General features: G+C 40.8%; 1 non-coding gene across 1 annotated transcript; it reads right to left on the reverse strand.

Annotated features, from left to right (window-relative positions):
• Nucleotides 1-8,744: 8,744 nt before the first annotated feature.
• LOC118708549 lies at nucleotides 8,745-8,875 on the reverse strand. The gene has a single exon (XR_004984624.1). It is a non-coding gene; the product is annotated as a small nucleolar RNA SNORA20 (small nucleolar RNA).
• Between the last annotated feature and the right edge of the window lie 10,019 nt (nucleotides 8,876-18,894).

Raw genomic sequence — 18,894 nt, forward strand, 5'->3', positions numbered from 1 at the left:
AACACACACAACTCTATTAAATAAAAAAGGAATGTTCACAGTTAAGTTTCTATAGAAAACTAAACTCAATTAAGATTGGATTTTTAAAAACAGCAACTCCTCATTTATTGTTTAGAAAATGTTGATGTGAGAAAAAAGATAACTTTTTACTTTTATAAAATAACTTTTCTTTTAACCATTTATCCTTTGATAAAAATTAAGGCCTTGATTAGTCTTCTGTTGCTACTACCACAAACTTAGAGGCTCAAAAGTAACACCTGTTTATTATCTCCCAGTACATTAGACCAGATGTCGAGGCCTGGGGTGGCTGTGTTCTCTTCTTATTACAAGATTGAAATTAAGGTGATGGTCAGGCTGTGTTTCTCTCTGGAGGCTCTGGGAAGAATCTACTTCCAGACTTATTCAGGCCTTAGCTGAATTCAGTTCCTTGAGGTTGTAGGACTGAGGTCTCTAGTTCCTTGCTGGCTGTCAACAGTAGGTCACTCTTAACTCTTAGAGATCTTCCCCATCCTTTGCCATATGGCTTGCTCCATCTTCAAGTCAGCAACAGAAGCTCTCCCTTATCTTGTGTCCGTTTCACACTTCAAATATTTTCTCCCAGTAGGAGCCCAATCCCTTTTAAAAGCTCATTTGATTAGGTCAGACTCATTGAGGAGCAGCACCTAAGTTTATGTTTGATTAAGTAATTAGAAGACACTATGTATGCATGAGAGAATTTAATCTTGAGATCCATTTTAGAATTCTGTCTCCTTGGTAGATGTTGATTCATACCCACCAGAGAAATAGAAACCATGACATGAGGTATGTCAACTTCTGTAATGATTATTTAAAAGGTCCAGTGGGGAATGTAAAGTAATGCAAAGGGTTAAGTATCAGATAATCTGGTGGAACAGTGGGCTTAGTGGCTCACTGTAACCAATCACTCTCAATTTCAGTTGATGGCAGTCATGTGACAATATGTATCCAGTATTAGCAGATCTTCTCATTTTAAGAGAAATTAGAATTCTCTTGACCTTTAATAGTTGTCAATGACTTTCAATTTTTTTAAAATACTGGATGAACCAAATATTGGGTAAAACACATTCATGGTCTTGATGGGACCCATACCCCACAGTTTATTTCTTCTCCCCCCTGCAGTCCCACAGTAGTCATTTATTCATTTCATTCATTCATTCATTCATTCATTCATTCATTCATAAATAGTTATTGCACCCTAGCCGGTTGGGCTCAGGGGATAGAGCATCGGCCTGCAGACTGAAGGGTCCCAGGTTCAATTCTAGTCAAAGACACATTTTGGGTTGTGGGCTCTATCTCCAGTAGGGGGCATGCAGGAGCAGCTGGTCAATGATTATCTCTCTCTCCCTTCCTCTCTCTGAGCTCAATAAAAAAAAATTAAAAACACACACACAAAAATACAGTTATTGAGCACCTACTCTATACACACTAGGTACTGGGAATATTGGCTTGTCATGAGAAACTTCACTATGAAGGATAGTTGAGTGGAGATCTGAAGGAATGAAAGATACACAGGTGTCTCTCTAGGTGGCACATATTCCAAAAGGAAAGAACACCAAGTGCAAAGGTCCTAAGGTGGTCATCTCAGAGTGGCCTGGATGCCTGTGAACAGAGAAAGAGCAGTAGGAAATAATGTCAGAGGGATCTGTATTTGTCAGGGTTCTCCAGCTGTACATATCTGGAGCTGTCAGGTGCTTGCTATTGTGAATTAAGGATTTCCTGACAGATAGAATGGGCATGTGAGAGAAAGAGCAGGGGCAAGGATGGCTCTGTGGTTTGAGTCAGAGAAACTAGAAAGGTAAAGAAACAATCAATAGAAAGGTTAAAATGCAAATTCATACAGATGATTAATAAAATGATATATAAAAAGCTTGGCATACAAATTCAGTTCCAGCAACTGTCACTGGAAGCTAAATGAGAGTCTATATTTGTCACAACCTTGGCAGGCCTGCCATCAGCTTAACTCACTAAGACTGCTTATGACCTTGCACAACTCCTAGCAGGCTCAAGGTAGATGTTTTTTTCAACAATAAACAAACAAATAAACATTCTGAAATTGAGAATTTGAGAACCTCCTGTCTTGTCCTCTAGACCACAGTACAAACCCAAGATCCTGGTTCTAACCTTGTGCCTGTTTCTGGTGACAGGATCCTTCTCTATGACACAGTGATTAAACAGTATTTGTGTCATTTCGAAGCCTGAGACCATGATGACCTGCCCTGCCCCTAGTCACATGTGGTATACACTGCCTTCCCCTGACACATTAACTTTTAGACTGTTCTTGAGCTTTTTAATAGCTATAGGACTATTCAGATGTTCTGTTTCATCTTTGTCAGTTTTGGTAGGTTGTATTTTTCAAGGAATTTGTCCATTTCAATTATGTTGTCAAATTTGTTAGTATAAAGGTGCTCATATACTTATTATTCATTTAATGAATGTAGGGTCTGCAATGATAATCTATTTTTCCTTCCTGATCTTGGTAATTAGTGTTCTCATTCTCTTTTTTTCTACCAGCCTGGCCAAGAGTATATATATATATATATATATATTTTTTGTTTTGTTTTGTTTTGTTTTTGTTTTTGTTTTTTAATTCTACTGAAGGAGGCAATGTTCTGCTTATGTTTCTCTGTTTATCTGTCTCTGATTCAGCCTTGAAAGATTCATCTACTGGTAATTATCTGTCTGCTTGGATTTTCCAGTTATCTCTCAGATGGAGCTGAGATAGAAGTCTCATTACTACGTTATTATGTTTAGTGTCCTTCAGTGACATCTACCTTTCTGGCCTAGTGTTCTCATGCGGTCTAGCCTTTTCCTATGACTTATTTTATTTTATTTTATTATTTTCATTCAACCAAAATGTATTGAATTTTTATAATGTGCAGGCACTGGGAAGATAGCAGATGATTAAGCTGATCTCATAGAATTTGCATCCTAGTGAAAAATTGAACAATAAATATGGTAAGTCAAAATAGCATTTGCCAATAACACATTTCTCTGTATTACTATTACTTTTAAAAATCTTCCATTCGATCCCATCCTATCTTGTTATGAGCTAGTGCTCAGAATGCACCAAGCTTTTGCTAGATGGTGAGCTTCTTAAACAAGGAATAGGAGTATAAGGCTCCTTCTAGGAAGGAAGTTCCCCTGCAGGGAGGGAGCCAGGAAGGCTGTTGTTTGCAGTCTTATTGTTTACTGCTGTGGCAGCTTGTAGGCCTGGGAGTGCTGGCTGAGTTCACCTGACCCAAGTATGCACTTACATAGCTCTGTGAAGGCCTTGCTGAAACAGTCACAGTAGGCTTTTAAAATAAAGACCAGGGTGAAATAGACACATGCATTTCTAAATTCTGCATTTCTTCCTGTGTAGGATGCCATTACTGTGTGATACAAGTCATTTTGAAAAATTTTTAATTTTGGTACAGTAACTTTTAATTTTGGCATGATTTTAAACTTCCCACAACTGTTTGATATCATGTTCTGAGGCTGAAACAGGTGTCCTCCAGCCCTGGCTGGGTCTGTCTCACATGTGTAGGCCCCACTTGTCCCTCCTGTGCTGCCCCCTCCTCCTGGAGTTATTGCCCTGACTGAAATATCAGTTTCCCCAGATTTAAGGGCATTCCAATGTCTGCTGCTTAAAAACCTGAGGTGGCAAATTTAAGGAGCTTCTTTGAACTGGAAAAGGTAGACCTGAAGTTAAAGTGAGTGTCTGGCATTACTGCTCCTGTGTTAACGAGGGACAAGAAGATGCTATATCATCATCATCATCATCATCATCATTGTCATCATCTCATCATCATTCTCATAATTCCAGCAGATCTGTCCCAATTACTTTACTGAACAACCCACAGCATGAATTAGATTCTACCAAAATGGTGCCATTCATAACTTTTGGGTCATTTCCTGTTTCTTTCAGTAGATTTTTTTCCCAATAAATATTGTCTATTTTTCTACAAGAATATTGCTGTCAAAGAGCCTGAGAGGTACCTTAACTTGACAGTATATTAACTCACTAATTAAAATTAACTAGCGATGATACATTTAAAATTTTACATTCACTTGAATTAAGTAGCAGGAGTAAAAGCATTTTTTGTTTGTTTATTTCTACATATGTAGTTTGAACTGAAGTGGGAATTATGCCTGGTTGTTTCACAGAGAGAAACATTTCAATTTTGGTCTTCTATTTCAGGAGAAAATGTCTACAGTCAGTGTTTGCTTGCATTACTGCTCTTTATAAAATGCTTCAAAATGCATTTTTCTTCATGGACAAGAATTATAGCATAATAATTAAAATGTGTAATCAATATATTTATAACATTTGTAGCAAATAAAATAAAAAATGTGAGTCTTATAACACTTTGAGACCTTGATGCTAATGGTAAACAATGATAGCTATGTGTTTGAATCAGTATTAAGAATTATTAAGTATTAAGTATGATCAAGTACAATATTTTAAAGTGAAATTTTACAGAAAGAGTACATATTGTATGAACCATTTATATAAAATTCAAGAATAGGCAAAATCACCTAAACCGATTTGGCTCAGTGGATAGAGCGTCAGCCTGTGGATTGAAAGGTCCCAGGTTCAATTCCGGTAGAGGGCATATCCTTGGTTGCGGGCACATCCCCAGTGGGGGGTGTGCAGGAGGCAGCTGATCAATGTTTCTAACTCTCTATCCCTCTTCCTTCTTCTCTGTAAAAAATTAATAAAATATATTTTTTTAAAAAAAGAATAGGCAAAATCAATCCATGTTGATAGAAGCAAAAATAGTGGTTACTTTTGGGGCAGGTATTGACTAGGGGCTGGAGACCCCTTCTGGAAGGCTGGGGATGGGCTGCATCGTGATCTGGGTGGTGGTTGTGAGGGTGTGGACATACACAAACCTCACCAAGCTGTACACGTCAGATGTGTGCACTTCTCTGCATGTTCATGGTTATCTCCACAAAATAAAAATAAATATAAATATACTCCCCTAGTCCTCCCTGTGATTTATATATGGCCATAGATTTCTCTGTTATAACTGACCCAAAGCAGATTTTTCAGCAAATGTTTTTAAATGTTTGTCAAAATTGAGTTGTTTTGGAACACTATAGAGGGCTCTTGTACTAAACTATTCATCATGTCATCCCTTTAGAAAAATATGTCAGTTTAAAGATGGAATGAAATGTATTTTGTCACTATTTGTCTGCATGATTTTATTTATTTAACCCACATGCCTTTTCCTTATTTTCAGCTAAATAATTAGCAAATACAAAGTATAGTTCTGTGCTGCAGTTCTGTAGAAGTAAAAAAAGAAGAAGCCAAATGCTAATAATTATTTATGTTTCTTTTGGGTTCTTTCAAGGATTATCTGGATTTACTATAAAAGTTATATGTAGATTTATACACACACACACACATATTGATTTCAGAGAGGAAAGGAGATGGAGAGATGGAAACATCAACGATCAACGATGAGTGAGAATCATTGATCAGCTGCCTCCTGTACATCCCCTACTGGGGATCAATCTTGCAGCCTTGGCATGTGCCCTGACCAGGAATCGAACCATTACCTCCTAGTTCATGATTGATGCTCAACCTCTGAGCCATGCTGGCTGGGCTATATGTAGATTACAATAAATACTTCTGATGAAAGTATTATTTAAGAGGTTGGATGATAATTTGAGATATAAATTCATGATTGTCTCTGACTTTTTGTTCTCCACCTTTCAGCTGGCGGAGGCTCCAATTTCCAGGCCCCAGATTAGGGGTGGGACAGGGCAGATAGCAGAGGCAGCCTGAGGGCTTCCTGTCTTTTGTTGTCCAAAGCCTCAGCCGGCTGAAGTGGGTAGGGTTGGCTGGAGAAAGGTTTTTCTCTTCTGATAAAAGGAGGTTTTGAGTCTTGGGCTGGGGAGAAGGAGGTCTTTGAGTTTCTAAGAAGATAGTTCTAGACTCTTCTTGGGAGACTTTGTAGAGGAAAGCAGAGAGAACTGTCACCAGAGGCAGGAACCTAGACGCTGCCTTCACTAACTGTAAGCTCAGGGATGATGAGTATGCCATCCACACTCTGTGTGGAAAGAAGACTCAAGACAGAAACTGCCACTTGGGCCGCCTCTCATTCCAAACCTTTGGTATTGACTCAGGCCTTGGGGTTGATAGGTAAAATCCTAAGCACACCCGAGATGAAATATATTGCCAATCAGGCGGGATGAGGGGTCAAGGTGGCAAATCATGTTGGTTGAAAAGAAATGAAAGAAAGATATTTCTAGCATATCTGAGCTTATGGATGTTTCATCTGCCATGCTATGAAAACACTCTTTCCTCCAAAATTTTCACTAGCATCATCTGAAGCAATTTTTCTAGTAGCCACATGCTTTGGGACACCAAGGGAAATATTTAATGAATGAAATTTTGATCTTTGAGAGTGATATTGAAAATATCCTTTCAGATACTTTGGGGCCATGCAGCAGGCTTATAAGTCAGAAGTGAGTGTGGGTGGTGGTGGTTTGAGTATTAAGGGACTTGTCAAGGCCTGTCAACTGGGAAAGGGTGCCAGGCATTGTTTGGGTCTGGACAAGCCAACCAGCAGTCAAGGTGATACCATTAATAATTTGGTTGTTATCTACTAGGAAAGGGAAGGCTGAATGATATAGGCATGCCATTTATACAACTCTGCAAGAAAGCTGCCTTTAACACTCTCCAGGTTTGTTCCCTGCAGATTGATGGGGCAAGGGACTAGACAAAGGCAGGGTAAACACATGCCCAGTAAGGTCTGGGTGATGCCAGAAGGTGCTTATTTGTCAGTCACACCTGGGAGCGAGTCAGTGGTCAGACTAAGCATGTCCACCACAAGGGCATGAAACCGAGATATTAAACTACTGAACAAAGAGAGTTCTCCCTCTTGGCGTCCTCTCTCTCTCTCTCTGTCTCTCTCTGTCTCTCTCTCTCTCTCTCTCTCTCTCTCTCTCTCTCTCTCATTGCTCACTCCTGACCCCTGGTTTGTGAAACTCTCATGCTCTGCACTCGCCCACACAGCCCACAGACACGTGGACTCCATACATTGGACTAATGGATTGTTATTAGACTAATGCTGTACTGGATTTAATTCCACCATGGAATGGACACTCTGGACACTGGCCCTGCTTTGGGCTCTACTGGATCCCCAGCTGCACCTTTTTCAGGACCGGGTTAAGAAACAGGGGACTTTGCAACGCTAGAAATATAATTCCACGGCAATAAAAACCATTCAGTCTCCTGTGCGACTCTTTAAAGATTCATTTTCTCAAGCTATTATAAGAGCCACCCTAGTCCCACTAATGTTGAGGAAATTGGGCCCACTAAGGTCTCTGGCAATAATGGTGGACTAGGCAAACTTAAACCTCAGGACTCTGCACTTCCAGGCGACACAGAGCAGAGGTGGGGAAACCATGGAGAATCATATTACGTCTGAAATTTGATTTGTTAAAGAGGAACCACAGGCCCCAAATGGTGTCATTGTTCTAAAGATGACTTGATACCAGGCTTAACTTCAGTTTTCACCTTCCCCAAAAATGTAATTTTAATGAACCAGTTTGGAATTTCTGGTCAACACCAATGAGGTCATCTGTTACGTGGGCTCTCTCCTTTTACCTCCCTCTCGAAGAAGAGCCAACCACTATGATAAAAGCTTTGCTGTCCCTCCCCCTCACTCCCTAAAAAGATGTCCTTAACTAAAAATAATCTTTTCTTTTCTTTTGGACCTTCTTCTTATAAAACCTTCTATTTTGTAGAACCCTGGAAGCGCCATTCTAGTTAATAGATGGGGGTGTTGTCTAATTCATGAATTATTTAAGAAAGCCAATTATTTGTTCAAATTTATTCTTAAAATTAAAAAAAAAAATCCTTACTGGAGGATATGTTTTCATTGATTTTAGAAAGAGAGAAAAGGAGAGAAAAAAGTATCAATGGAGAGAGATACATTGATCAGTTGACTCCTGGATGCACCCCAACCAGGGATTGAACTTGAAACCTAGGTGAGTTGAAATCAAACCCACAACAATTTAGTGTATGGGAGGATGATCCAACCAACTGAGCTACCCGGCCGGGTTGTTAAATTTTGTAAGATCTTATAAATCTTTGAAAAATATTGAAGATACAGAAAAAAAAACAACACCAAAATCAGAAAACTACAACAAAATGTTGATCTATATAATAACGTTTACTTTTAGTTTGGGACTGGAAATGGTAACTAGGGCTGGAGGAAGGGAACTCCAAACTGCAGGTGCATTATGAGAAGGGACTGCCTCTAGCTGAAAAGTGAGAGGCTGGCAACTGCGCTCGCTTCCAGCTGGAACCTAAGCAGGAGAGCTGAGATTATGGGATGCAGGGCCCTGTCACAAGGAATGCAGGGACCTACCTCTCCGTCTCCAGGCAAGGGGAGAAGGGATTGTGTTAGGAGCTCAAAACAGAGTGTTCTAGGTATTCCCTCGGCACCCCACACCCCCTATGGGCTAGTTAAAAGTAACAAGTTCAAGGAAGCTGTTGGAATAAGAGGTGTAACATGAGAATTCACTTGATCACAGTGTCAACTTAAAAACTGTGTGTGTGTGTGTGTGTGTGTGTGTGTGTGTGTGTCCCTAACTGGGAAGCCAGCCTGGAAAGACTCGGTATTATATATGTCCAGGGAATTTGGGAAATAGTGTTCTCTCTTGACCATGAGATAGAAGAAAAATGTGACTAGGAAAGGTTACTTCCAGGGACCATTTTTTAAATTTTTTTTTAACATATGCATGCAGGAGAGATGAAATGGTTACTCCATCTCAATTGACAATGGTCTGATGTTATTTTATCCCATGCATATAACTGCTCATACCATTGAAAAGACTATAGCAGCAAATAAATAGAAGGCAGGGGCCAGTTTTAAAGAGTGGCAGCTTTGGGAAAAAGCTGAGTGATAATTCTAAAAGCTTGGCCAAGTGGAGCTGGTCCAAAGAAGAGTCTCTCATTTACCTCTCTGTTTACTAGTACTTCCTCCGACTACAGTTAAATTGCTTTTTAGCTGAAAGAGCTCACCATGTGTTTTTGGCCCTGTAAAATGTACATCAGCAAACTCAAAGAAAACCCCTAAGTTTGTAGTATTTGAAAGTAAAATTGTTCCTAAGTCTTGCCTCTTTCCAGATTCTAAGATTCACACATTTTACAATCTGCAAAGTAATGATAATATCGATAATACGTTGTTTGTGGTGTTCTGAAATCTTCATAAAAAAGATATGCAAGGTTTATAGAAGTTGGTAAAAAATGTGCACAAACGGATTAGAGAGTGAGCAGAACCCAGTAAAAGAATGGTTTGAATAATAACTTATTGATAACAGATAATACAAACTTTTTTGATTAGGCTTCAGAAGAATTTGAATAGAAATGCATTGTTTGGAATGTGTATGCTTTGGTCTCAATAAAAATATCCGGTTGCAGAAATATTTCATGTGGTTTGAGCTAACAGGCAAAAAATTAAAAATTCATTGGTATACGCTAATAGATGTAATTGTATACTTTGGAGGTAAATACAAAATGGCATAGGTTTGCTGTAATGGAACTGATTGGAAAATGATCTCTTGGAGAAAATTTATTGCTGGTCATAAGATTTCTTTGGTTTATAAAAATGCTGGGTTTAGTAAAATCCGTAGCACCAAATGAAAGTCTGCTTTAATAAAAACATGGATCTAAAGAAGTGTGGTTTTTAGTAAGTGGGCATTTGATCCATTGAAATTGTATTGGTTTATTCTACATGTTGGCTTTTCTGAAATCCATCAACCTAGAAGCATGAAGTACTGCTTGCTAGGTACTGCTCCAATAATAAAAGAAAAATACTCAAATGAACCTTATTCATCAACTGTGACTTGTTCCTTTGCCAGGTTTTCACAAAAAAGAAAAATCTTTTTGCTTTTGTCCAAGATGGCAAGACAGTCCCTTTATTGTCAGAGAAGGCACGTGGCATCACAGAACTCAGTGGTGGAAAAATACCTGCAGCGTTAGCTCATGCCACTGGCATGGGCTACCAGCACTGCTGCAGCTTCTTGCAGAGCTCTCTACACTCAGTCTGGGCAATGCTGGGCTAGGTCCTCAATGGGGACTCTGCCACTCTCCTTGGAACGGTATCTCACGGTCTAACTGACTTTATTGTTAGGAAATTGTTCACAAAATTAGGAAACTCCGAGTAAACAGAGAACTCAGACAGAACTCCTCCTCGCAGAGGGTAATGCACATATGGAGTGAGTTACTGGGAAACGTGATTGAGGCGAAGTGCACAAATGAATTCAAGAGGCTCCCAGTTTTATTTCTGGACGTGGTGGAGGAGGGAGGGGGGCATGGAGGAGGCTAGCAGGAAGGTAAGATGCATTTTTGGAAAGGCAGGCATGTAAATAATTTGACCTCTTCTTCAGATTTTGTTTTAAGGTTGTGGGATATCCCAGTGAAAGGCTACTTGGCTACATGTTCTCATCTCTTTGAGGCTGAGGGGTGTGGCAGCGTTGGGTTCTGAGTGACAATTCTGATCCTGTCATTCCTTCTCCAAGGTAAATGGTTCCAGGTAGAGGCTGGAGTGGCACTGACCCTGAGCAGAACAAATCAGCAGGAAACGAGAGAGGCTGGCACTTGTAGTGGATTCTACATCTTGAGATGGACAGGAGGTGAGTCCCAAAGGCCCTCTGTTTTTCCGTCTTGTTTTAAGCCAGGAAAGGGCAAAGGGGACTGTTTATCAGTCTTGTGACAGGCTGGTTACATGAAGACCCTGTTTTCTCCTCAAAGTTGACATCAGAATTAAGAGTGTGTGATACTGCTCAGGCAGTATCAAGTATTGTAGAATATATTGGAGAGACACAATGCCAGCTCAGAGAAAGGGGAGCCGCCAGGCCAGATGGGACCTCATTCTAGGAATTCGGAAGTCATCAGGGTCCCCAACAGCGATTTTTGCTTCGTCTCAACTTATTGGCCTTTCTTTACCTATTTGGCTGTCCGCCTCTTTTCTAGAGCCACGTGGCATCTCTTTTCTCTCCTTGACAGCTCTGGCTCTCTGTCTCTGTCCACTGATGGATCTTCTTTGCTTGTTTGTGAAAGAACATGGCTGGAATTGGCCACCCTAAGTCCTGGGTAATCTTTCCATGTGAGAGCTTGCCTGTTACAGCTGAGGTTATCTTTTCATTTCTGTTCTCAAAAGAGAGCAACTAATTGGTTGATTAATTCATGAAATACAAACCTCTTCTTGTAACCCACTCTATTTAGAGGATGAAGGAGCAAGGCATGTGATATAAACATAACTCCCTAGACACGTGCACCTTGCAGAGGCTGAGAGAGGTAGTTCCAAGAGAAGCTACAGGCAGTTGGTCCTCCCCAGTGTCTTCTAAAAGGTGCTCTCCTTGAGCTGGGATTCTTGTGATTGCTTGACCCTGAGGCATTGCTGATATGCATTTCAATGCTGAAAGGGCGTTACACATCATCTTGGCCCAAATGATCCAATTAGAAAAATTGTATTGCTACATTTTAGAACTCTTAGGAACTTTTCATGCATTCTCTCATTTAATTCTCATAACATCCCAGTTGGAAGGTACCATTATTACCCCCATTTTCATATAAGGAAACTGAAGCATGAGGAGGCAAAAAACTCACCAAGGACATACAGTGAATGCAGAGTTGGGATCCAAACCCAGAAGCTCTGCTGCAGAGCCTGCACTCAACCGCTGCCATGCACTGTCTGTGGTCATGTGAGGGGGTGGTCCAGCTGTGTGAGAAATTCAGCCATCTGACTCCTCGTGCTACTTCTCCCACTTTGGAGAACTCCAAAATTCTCGGGTTCCCCTGGTGAGTGGTCTGACTTGCTTAGCCAGACATTGAATGAAATGGTGAGTCCATGTGAGGGGACTGTCCAGGAGGCAGGACGAGAAGGGATTGGTTAGGAGTAAATGCCCTACTCATTGGATGCAGGCATGGGAAATGATAGGCCAGAGATGAGACCAAGAAGAAAATAAACTAGAAATGAGATGAAAATCTGAGAGAGACACAGCCAAGAAGTAGATTCAAGGGCTATTATTTTGTCTCATTGTTAAGAATGCCTGATCAGATGATAGAGCTAATGCTTTCTATTCTTGTTTATGTTGGTCAAAACCAGGCATCAAGGGACTTATTTTTATTTATTAAAATGATGGGACTCATGTGGCCCAGAGAGGTGGGTCTGTGCCTGGCTGGCTCATTAGGAGGTGCCTGTCTCTTCTCCCAGCAGTATCTCAGGTCTCTCCTAATTCTGCAGAGGATGATGACCTGGGTTTCCACTGTCTCTTGTTCTGAATGACATCATCCCACAAGGAAACATAGCCCCTTGCTCTGCACCTTGCCTTTTATTCATAATTTCTTTGGAAGAAATGAAACTTATGTGGAATTTTCTATTTAGTCATCCAAATATTGATATTTTCTTTCAATAAACAATCAAATAAATATTAATCAAATGTCCACTAGAACCTCCATGGTGCCAGTCTCCATGAGATGCTAAAAAAAAAAAAAAAAAAAAAAAGGGCCCTGATTTTATCAACAAAGACTTATAGGTCAATATCTGCCAATAGAATCACAATATAAAATGTCCTGTATGGTTGTTTTGGGGGTTAAACAAGGTAGTCCATATGTAACCCTACATCAAGGCCTACCACATAGTAAGTGCTCCATAATGTGAATGCAATGATTTTGGTTATTATTATCATACATTGAGTATTTATGCATAAGAATAGTTGCTTACTGAGCTGGTTACAGACCATAATTTTTCCTGCACACCTTGTTTATTTCATGGTTCCTCATTTTGGTGCCATTTTATGACTTACTCAGATTTTTGATTGCCTGAAAGTAAAGCTTGATACACAGACACAGTGCGGAGAATTACTTGGCCATTGGTCCCAGGCTGGAAGCAGGAGGGAGGGAGTGGGGAGACTGAGGCAGGGCAGGAGGAATAACCAAATAGGAGTACATTGTTGCAATTGCTGCTGTGATAGTCAGGTAGTCAGGGCCTCATGGTTTTCTGCCTGAGGGACTGGGGAGACTGGAACACTTACCCAATGGCTAAAGGTTGCCTCAGGGGCCTTCCTTCTGGGTGCTCCTGGCTGTGACCCAGTGAACAGAGAGGCCCCTGAGCAGAAGGCACAGGCAGGGGAGCTGGATTGCTAGCTCTGGGAGCTGAGGCTGGGCTCCTCCAGAGCTGTGCAGCAACAGCTTCAGCTAAAACCAGTGGCGGGCAGAGGGAATGCTGACACCAAAGGCCTCTGCTACTGAGCTAGGTGATGTGAAGGAAACTCCTGGATTGTGAGATTGACTAAGTTTCTTTTACTATATTTTATTGCTTTCAGAGAAGGGAGAGGGAGAGAGAGAGATAGAAACATCAATGATGAGAATCATTGATCGGCTGCCTCCAGCACCTTCCCCCCGACTGGGGATCGAGCCCACAACCCAGGCTTATGCCCTGACCAAAACTTGAACTGTGACCTGAGTCACATTGGCTGGACTATATTGGTTTCTCTTAAACACTTGATTAAGGGAATAACTCAGGTTGACATTGCACACCTCGCACTGGGATGTGCCTGCAACCAAGGTACATGCCCTTGACCGGAATCGAACCCGGGACCTTTCAGTCCGCAGGCCGATGCTCTGTGCACTGAGCCAAACCGATTTCGGCCACCAGGAGTTATTATAGTTCATGCAGTACATGATATGACGTAAAGGTTTCTTTTTCTCTGTGTATGTGAGCATGGATGTGAGTGCATGAGTGTGCATGTGTGTACGTGTATGTGTGTATGTAAGGGGGTTTTTAATGGATGTTTGTCCACTTAGTGGGAATGGACCCAGCCAGGAGCCATGATTAAATATTCACATCTTGTGACGTTTGCCCTTTAATTATCTGTAAACTGATTTTAATTTCTACCCCAAAAGTTGGCCAGCCTTTTCTTTAACAGGGAAAACTGATACCTGGCATCTTGGAAGGCCTTTTGAATTATTTGCTTTAAATCCTTTCAGTAAACAGATTAAACTTCTGTTTGAAATGAAGGCAGCTTTTTACTCATGTTAATGTATTGTTTTTTTCCTCCAATGGTTAAAGGCAAAGAGATAAAGGGAGATAAAGAGTCTTAAAGAGGCTTTTGTAAAGAGAGCATGTTGAAATTCCTTTTTTTTTTTTTTTTGTCTATTGCATCCCACCCCCAACTCATTTAGGCTTTCTCTAGCTTTTAAAAATCAGAAGCAAGAAAAGTTTTCTTTCCTAATCAGCCAGGTCTCACAAGCAGGCAGTATTACTCTTCATATTAAAAAAGAAAAAAAAAGAAAGAAAGAAAGCTGTGACATATCGAGGCCTGGCTGGTAACCGGTAGGCTGGGCAGGAAGATATGAAACAGACACCGTCAGGACCTGCCAGGCTGCCTCTGTCACTGAGAGACTTATGTGAATATATTACTTTATAAATAGAACAATAAGACATCATTGGACTCTCTGACACCATGTTGGTGTTTCAGTGTAAAACAGCAGGATGAGCTGGCATAGAGGTCTCCCGGAGGTGGTTCTAAAGTTTTTCACGGGAGTCAAGAGGATTCTAGATAGTGTCGTCACAAACTTAATAAAGGCCATTTTCATCATTCTTAATTGAGCAGTGAAGACATTTCTCCCTTCTTCCACCACATACTCCACAAATACAAAAGTGAACTTTAAAGAAATCTGCCTGCTCACTCTGAGTTCTGGAGCAACAAGTTTTATGCTGACAGAGAAACAACCTCTGCTCATCCCCTCCCTCCCCCCATGGCCTTAACCCTCCATAGCCCAGAAGTTGCTTGCAATCCTCAGGGACCACCTCTTGGCCATTTCTGGGCTTTTCCAGCAGGTGGATGTGGCAGCACTTCCCAGTGCATCCGAAGTTGTCAAGGCCTCGTGTTCATAACCACTTTTATGGACATTCTTAACTCTGTTCCCAGACCAGGTCATTTGCCACTTCAGAGGTGTGACAGACTCCTGGGATCAAGTGATGCATTTATCGTCTCGGCAGACCCATGGCACAGTTGAGGCAGCTTTAGGTTTGAAATGTGAAAACCTGGACTTGAGTGCCACCTGTATCCCTTGTTCACTGATTCAGTCAATAGATACTGGGAGCCACCTGGGAGCCAGGCACTGTTCTCACTGCTGAGAGTACTGTGGGGAGTCAGGCATTGCTTCTTTTGTCTACAAAACACTTAGCATAGTGGAGACACAAGAATCCATAGTAGAGAACCAGGTTTGTTTTTTTTTTTTAAAATGTTTTTATCTGTTTTTGTTAATCTCTGAGAGAGGAAGGGAGAAGGAGAGAGAGATGGAAACATCAATGATGAGAGAGAATCATTGATTGGCTGCCTCTTTCATGCCCCCCAGTGGGGATTGAGCCTGCAACCTGGGCATGTACCCTGACTAGGAACTGAACCATGACCTCCTGGTTCATAGGTTGATGCTCAATCACTGGGCTACCACTGGCTAAGCAAGGACCAGCTTTTAAATAAAGATAAATCCATCATGCACTAACACTTTTGAAATGTACAATAAAGCTAAATTACTAGAAAATAAAAATTTAAAAAGACTTGCAAAATGCAAGCCCCATGGGAGTCCAAGATGGTGATGGTTTAGGTCAGTGGTCGGCAAACTCATTAGTCAACAGAGTCAAATATCCACAGTACAATGACTGAAATTTCTTTTGAGAGCCAAAATTTTAAACTTAAACTTCTCCTAATGCCACTTCTTCAAAATATATTCGCCCAGGCCGTGGTATTTTGTGAACGAGCCACACTCAAGGGGCCAAAGAGCCGCAGTTTGCTGACCACGGGTTTAGGTTAAGGTGACCAGATCGTCCAGGTGTTGGTGGGACAGTCCTGATTTCTAACAATTTTTCCTGCGTCCTGCAGCATTTTTAAAAAGTCCTGATTTTTGGAAAGAATCTTTCCAATGTTTCCAATCTTTCAAAAAATTGAGATTTTTTTTAAATGCCGCGGGACATGGGAAAAATTGTTAGAAATCAGGATTGTCCCGTCAGCACCTGGACGATCTGGTCACCTTAGTTTAGGTTGAAGCTACAATGACCCTTCTCCCAGGGCTAAACTGTAATTACAACTACAATATAGAACAATCATCCTGAATAAGTGAAGACTAGCTTAAGAGAAGCCTATAACCAAGGACATAAAGTTTGGAGACCTGAGAGGCCTGTCTGGGTTCCCACAGGCAGCAGCTAAAGTTTGGGAGGAATATCTCAGCTGTGGGAGCTTCCCCCTGAGAAGTCTGGAGTCTAAACCTCAAACCTGGCTCCCCAGCCCAGAGCACCAGAACCAGGAAAAAGGCCCATATAATAGCTGGCTGTGAAAAGCAGTAGGGTTTCTGTCTGGCAAGGGGAGATGGCTAGAAATGCAGGCACTGTGTTAAAAGGCCAATGCACAAAATTTATTTTGCAGCCACTCACCTTGGGCACTCGCAGAGGGAGAACAGAGTAGACCAAAGCTGTGTGAGGAAATTGCAGGGTTGGTGGCTCTGGGGAGAAAGCTGAGAAGACAACTATCAGGATCCCTGTGCTGTCATTCCCTCATACTGCAGATTCCATCCTTCTCAGCAAGACCTTTCCCATCCACTCAGCATTAGCCTTTGGGGAAGCAATAGTTCCACTCTTTGAATCCTTCTCACCTAACACTGTGGAGCTTACACCCTGACTATAGTCAGAGGCTTGGTAAGTGACTGAGACTAACAGACAGTCTGCAGGAAGAAGTGGATCTCTGGGTGCTTTGTCTTTGCCTGACCTGCTCCTGGACATGGGGCTAATAAGAGCTTGGAACTTTCCACACACACATGGAAGCACAGCTGAGGGAGTAAAAAACGATGGATCACTGATAGCTCTGAACAGGTTGCTCAGGGCCAAGTGTCTGACATTTGTCTGCACCAGAGTCCCTCTGAAAAGGTGCAGAGCCAGTACACCCAGTGGCTACCTTTAGATAAGAACAGAACAGGGTCCAATAAGTTTCACAAGCAGCTTATCTACAGTGAGATATTGGCCTGCACCAAACCCTGTTAAGGCAAATTTTGTTTCATGTAATCAGCACCTGCAAAGCAGCCTGCACACTGTGTTGGGAGTTGGCAGGCAGCCTGAGGGTGGAGTCCATGCACGAATGGGCCAATAGCAATCAAGACTCAATTGCAACAGGAGGCCCCACAAAACATTCACTAGGGAGATTCTTAGAGCACCAAGTTATGGTGATCATATAAGGAGATTGTGCTGCAGGTCACCTACTAAGATTGGGTGTTGTAGCAGATCTACCTAATACATAGAAACAAACACAAACAGGCAGCCAAAATGGGGAGACAAAGAAACAGATACCAAATGAAGGAATAAGATAATTCTCCAAAAGAAGAGCTATTGGAAGTGGAGGTAAGCAATTTATCAGATATAGAGTTCAGAGTAATGATTATAAGAGTTCCCAACAGCATGAAAAAGGAAATAGCAAACATAAAGAAAGACCTGTCAGAAATAAAGAATGCTATATCTGAAATAAAGAACACACTGGAAAGAATAAATGACAGGCTTGATGAAGCAGAGGATCAAATCAGTGATTTGGAAGACAAGGCAGAAAAAAAACACCCCAGTCAGAGCAGCAAAAAGAAAAGAAAAACGAATTTAAAAAAATGAGGATAACTTAAGGAACCTTTGGGACAACATGAGACATAACAACATCTGTATAATAGAGGTACTAGAAGGAGAAGAGAGAGAGAGAGAGAGAGAGAGAGAGAGAGAGAGAGAGAGAGAGAGAGAGAGAGAGAGAGAGAGAGAGAGATACTGAGATACTATTTGAAGAAATAATATCTGAAAACTTCCCTAACCTGGTGAAGGAAGAGACATACAAGTCCAGGAATACAAATAGTCTCAAAGAATATGGACACAAAGAAGTCCATACCAAGACACATCATAATTTAAATATCAAAAGTTAATGACAAGGATAGAATCTTTTTTATTTATTTATTTATTTATTTATTTTTATTTATTTTTTTAATATATTTTATTGATTTTTTTTTTTTGCCCCCCTCCCTCCCTTGGATAGAATCTTAAAAGCTGCAAGGAAAGGCAGTTAGTTACCTAGATGGGAGTTTCCATAGGACTGTCAACTGATTTTTTAACAGAAACATTTCAGGTCAAAAGGAATTGGCATGAAATATTTAAAGTGATGAAAAAGGATCTACATTACTAAGCAAGAATATCATTAAATAGAAGAAGAAAGAGCTTCCAATAGAAGAAAGAGTGAAAGGAGTTTGTTACTTCCAAACCAATATAACCAGAAATGTTAAAGGGCTTGTGTTAAGTGGAAGAAAAAGAAAAAATAAATAGAAGAACATAGTTACAAAATAAAATGGCAATAAATACAAATCTTTCAAAAATCACTTTAAAGGTAAATGGCTTAAGTGCTCTAATCAAAAGACATAGGATAGCAGAATGGATAAGGAAACAAGGTCCATGTATGTCCTCCTCCTAGAGACTCATCTCAGAATGAAAGATACATGCAGACTAAATTAAAGGGATGAAAAAGATATATCATGCAACAGGAAATCAAATAAAAGCTGGGGTAGCAATACGTATATCTGACAAAATAGACTTTAAAACTAAGGAGATAGCAAGAAACAAAGAAGGAAACTACATAATGATAAAGGGATTAAACAAACAAGAGGATATTACCATTGTAAATATTTAAGTATCCAACATAGGAACACCTAAATATGTAAAGTGACCACTCTGTGAGTATCACTGGTCTAGTAAGTGGTATAATCCTGAGGGAGTGACTTCACCCAGACCCCAGGAAGTGGTGTACTGGAACTACAGCAGGTAGTAGACATTGCTGGGTGTCTACTCAACAGAATCC

This window comes from Pipistrellus kuhlii, unplaced genomic scaffold (assembly GCF_014108245.1).
Source record: "Pipistrellus kuhlii isolate mPipKuh1 unplaced genomic scaffold, mPipKuh1.p scaffold_m20_p_6, whole genome shotgun sequence".
Lineage (NCBI taxonomy): Eukaryota > Metazoa > Chordata > Mammalia > Chiroptera > Vespertilionidae > Pipistrellus > Pipistrellus kuhlii.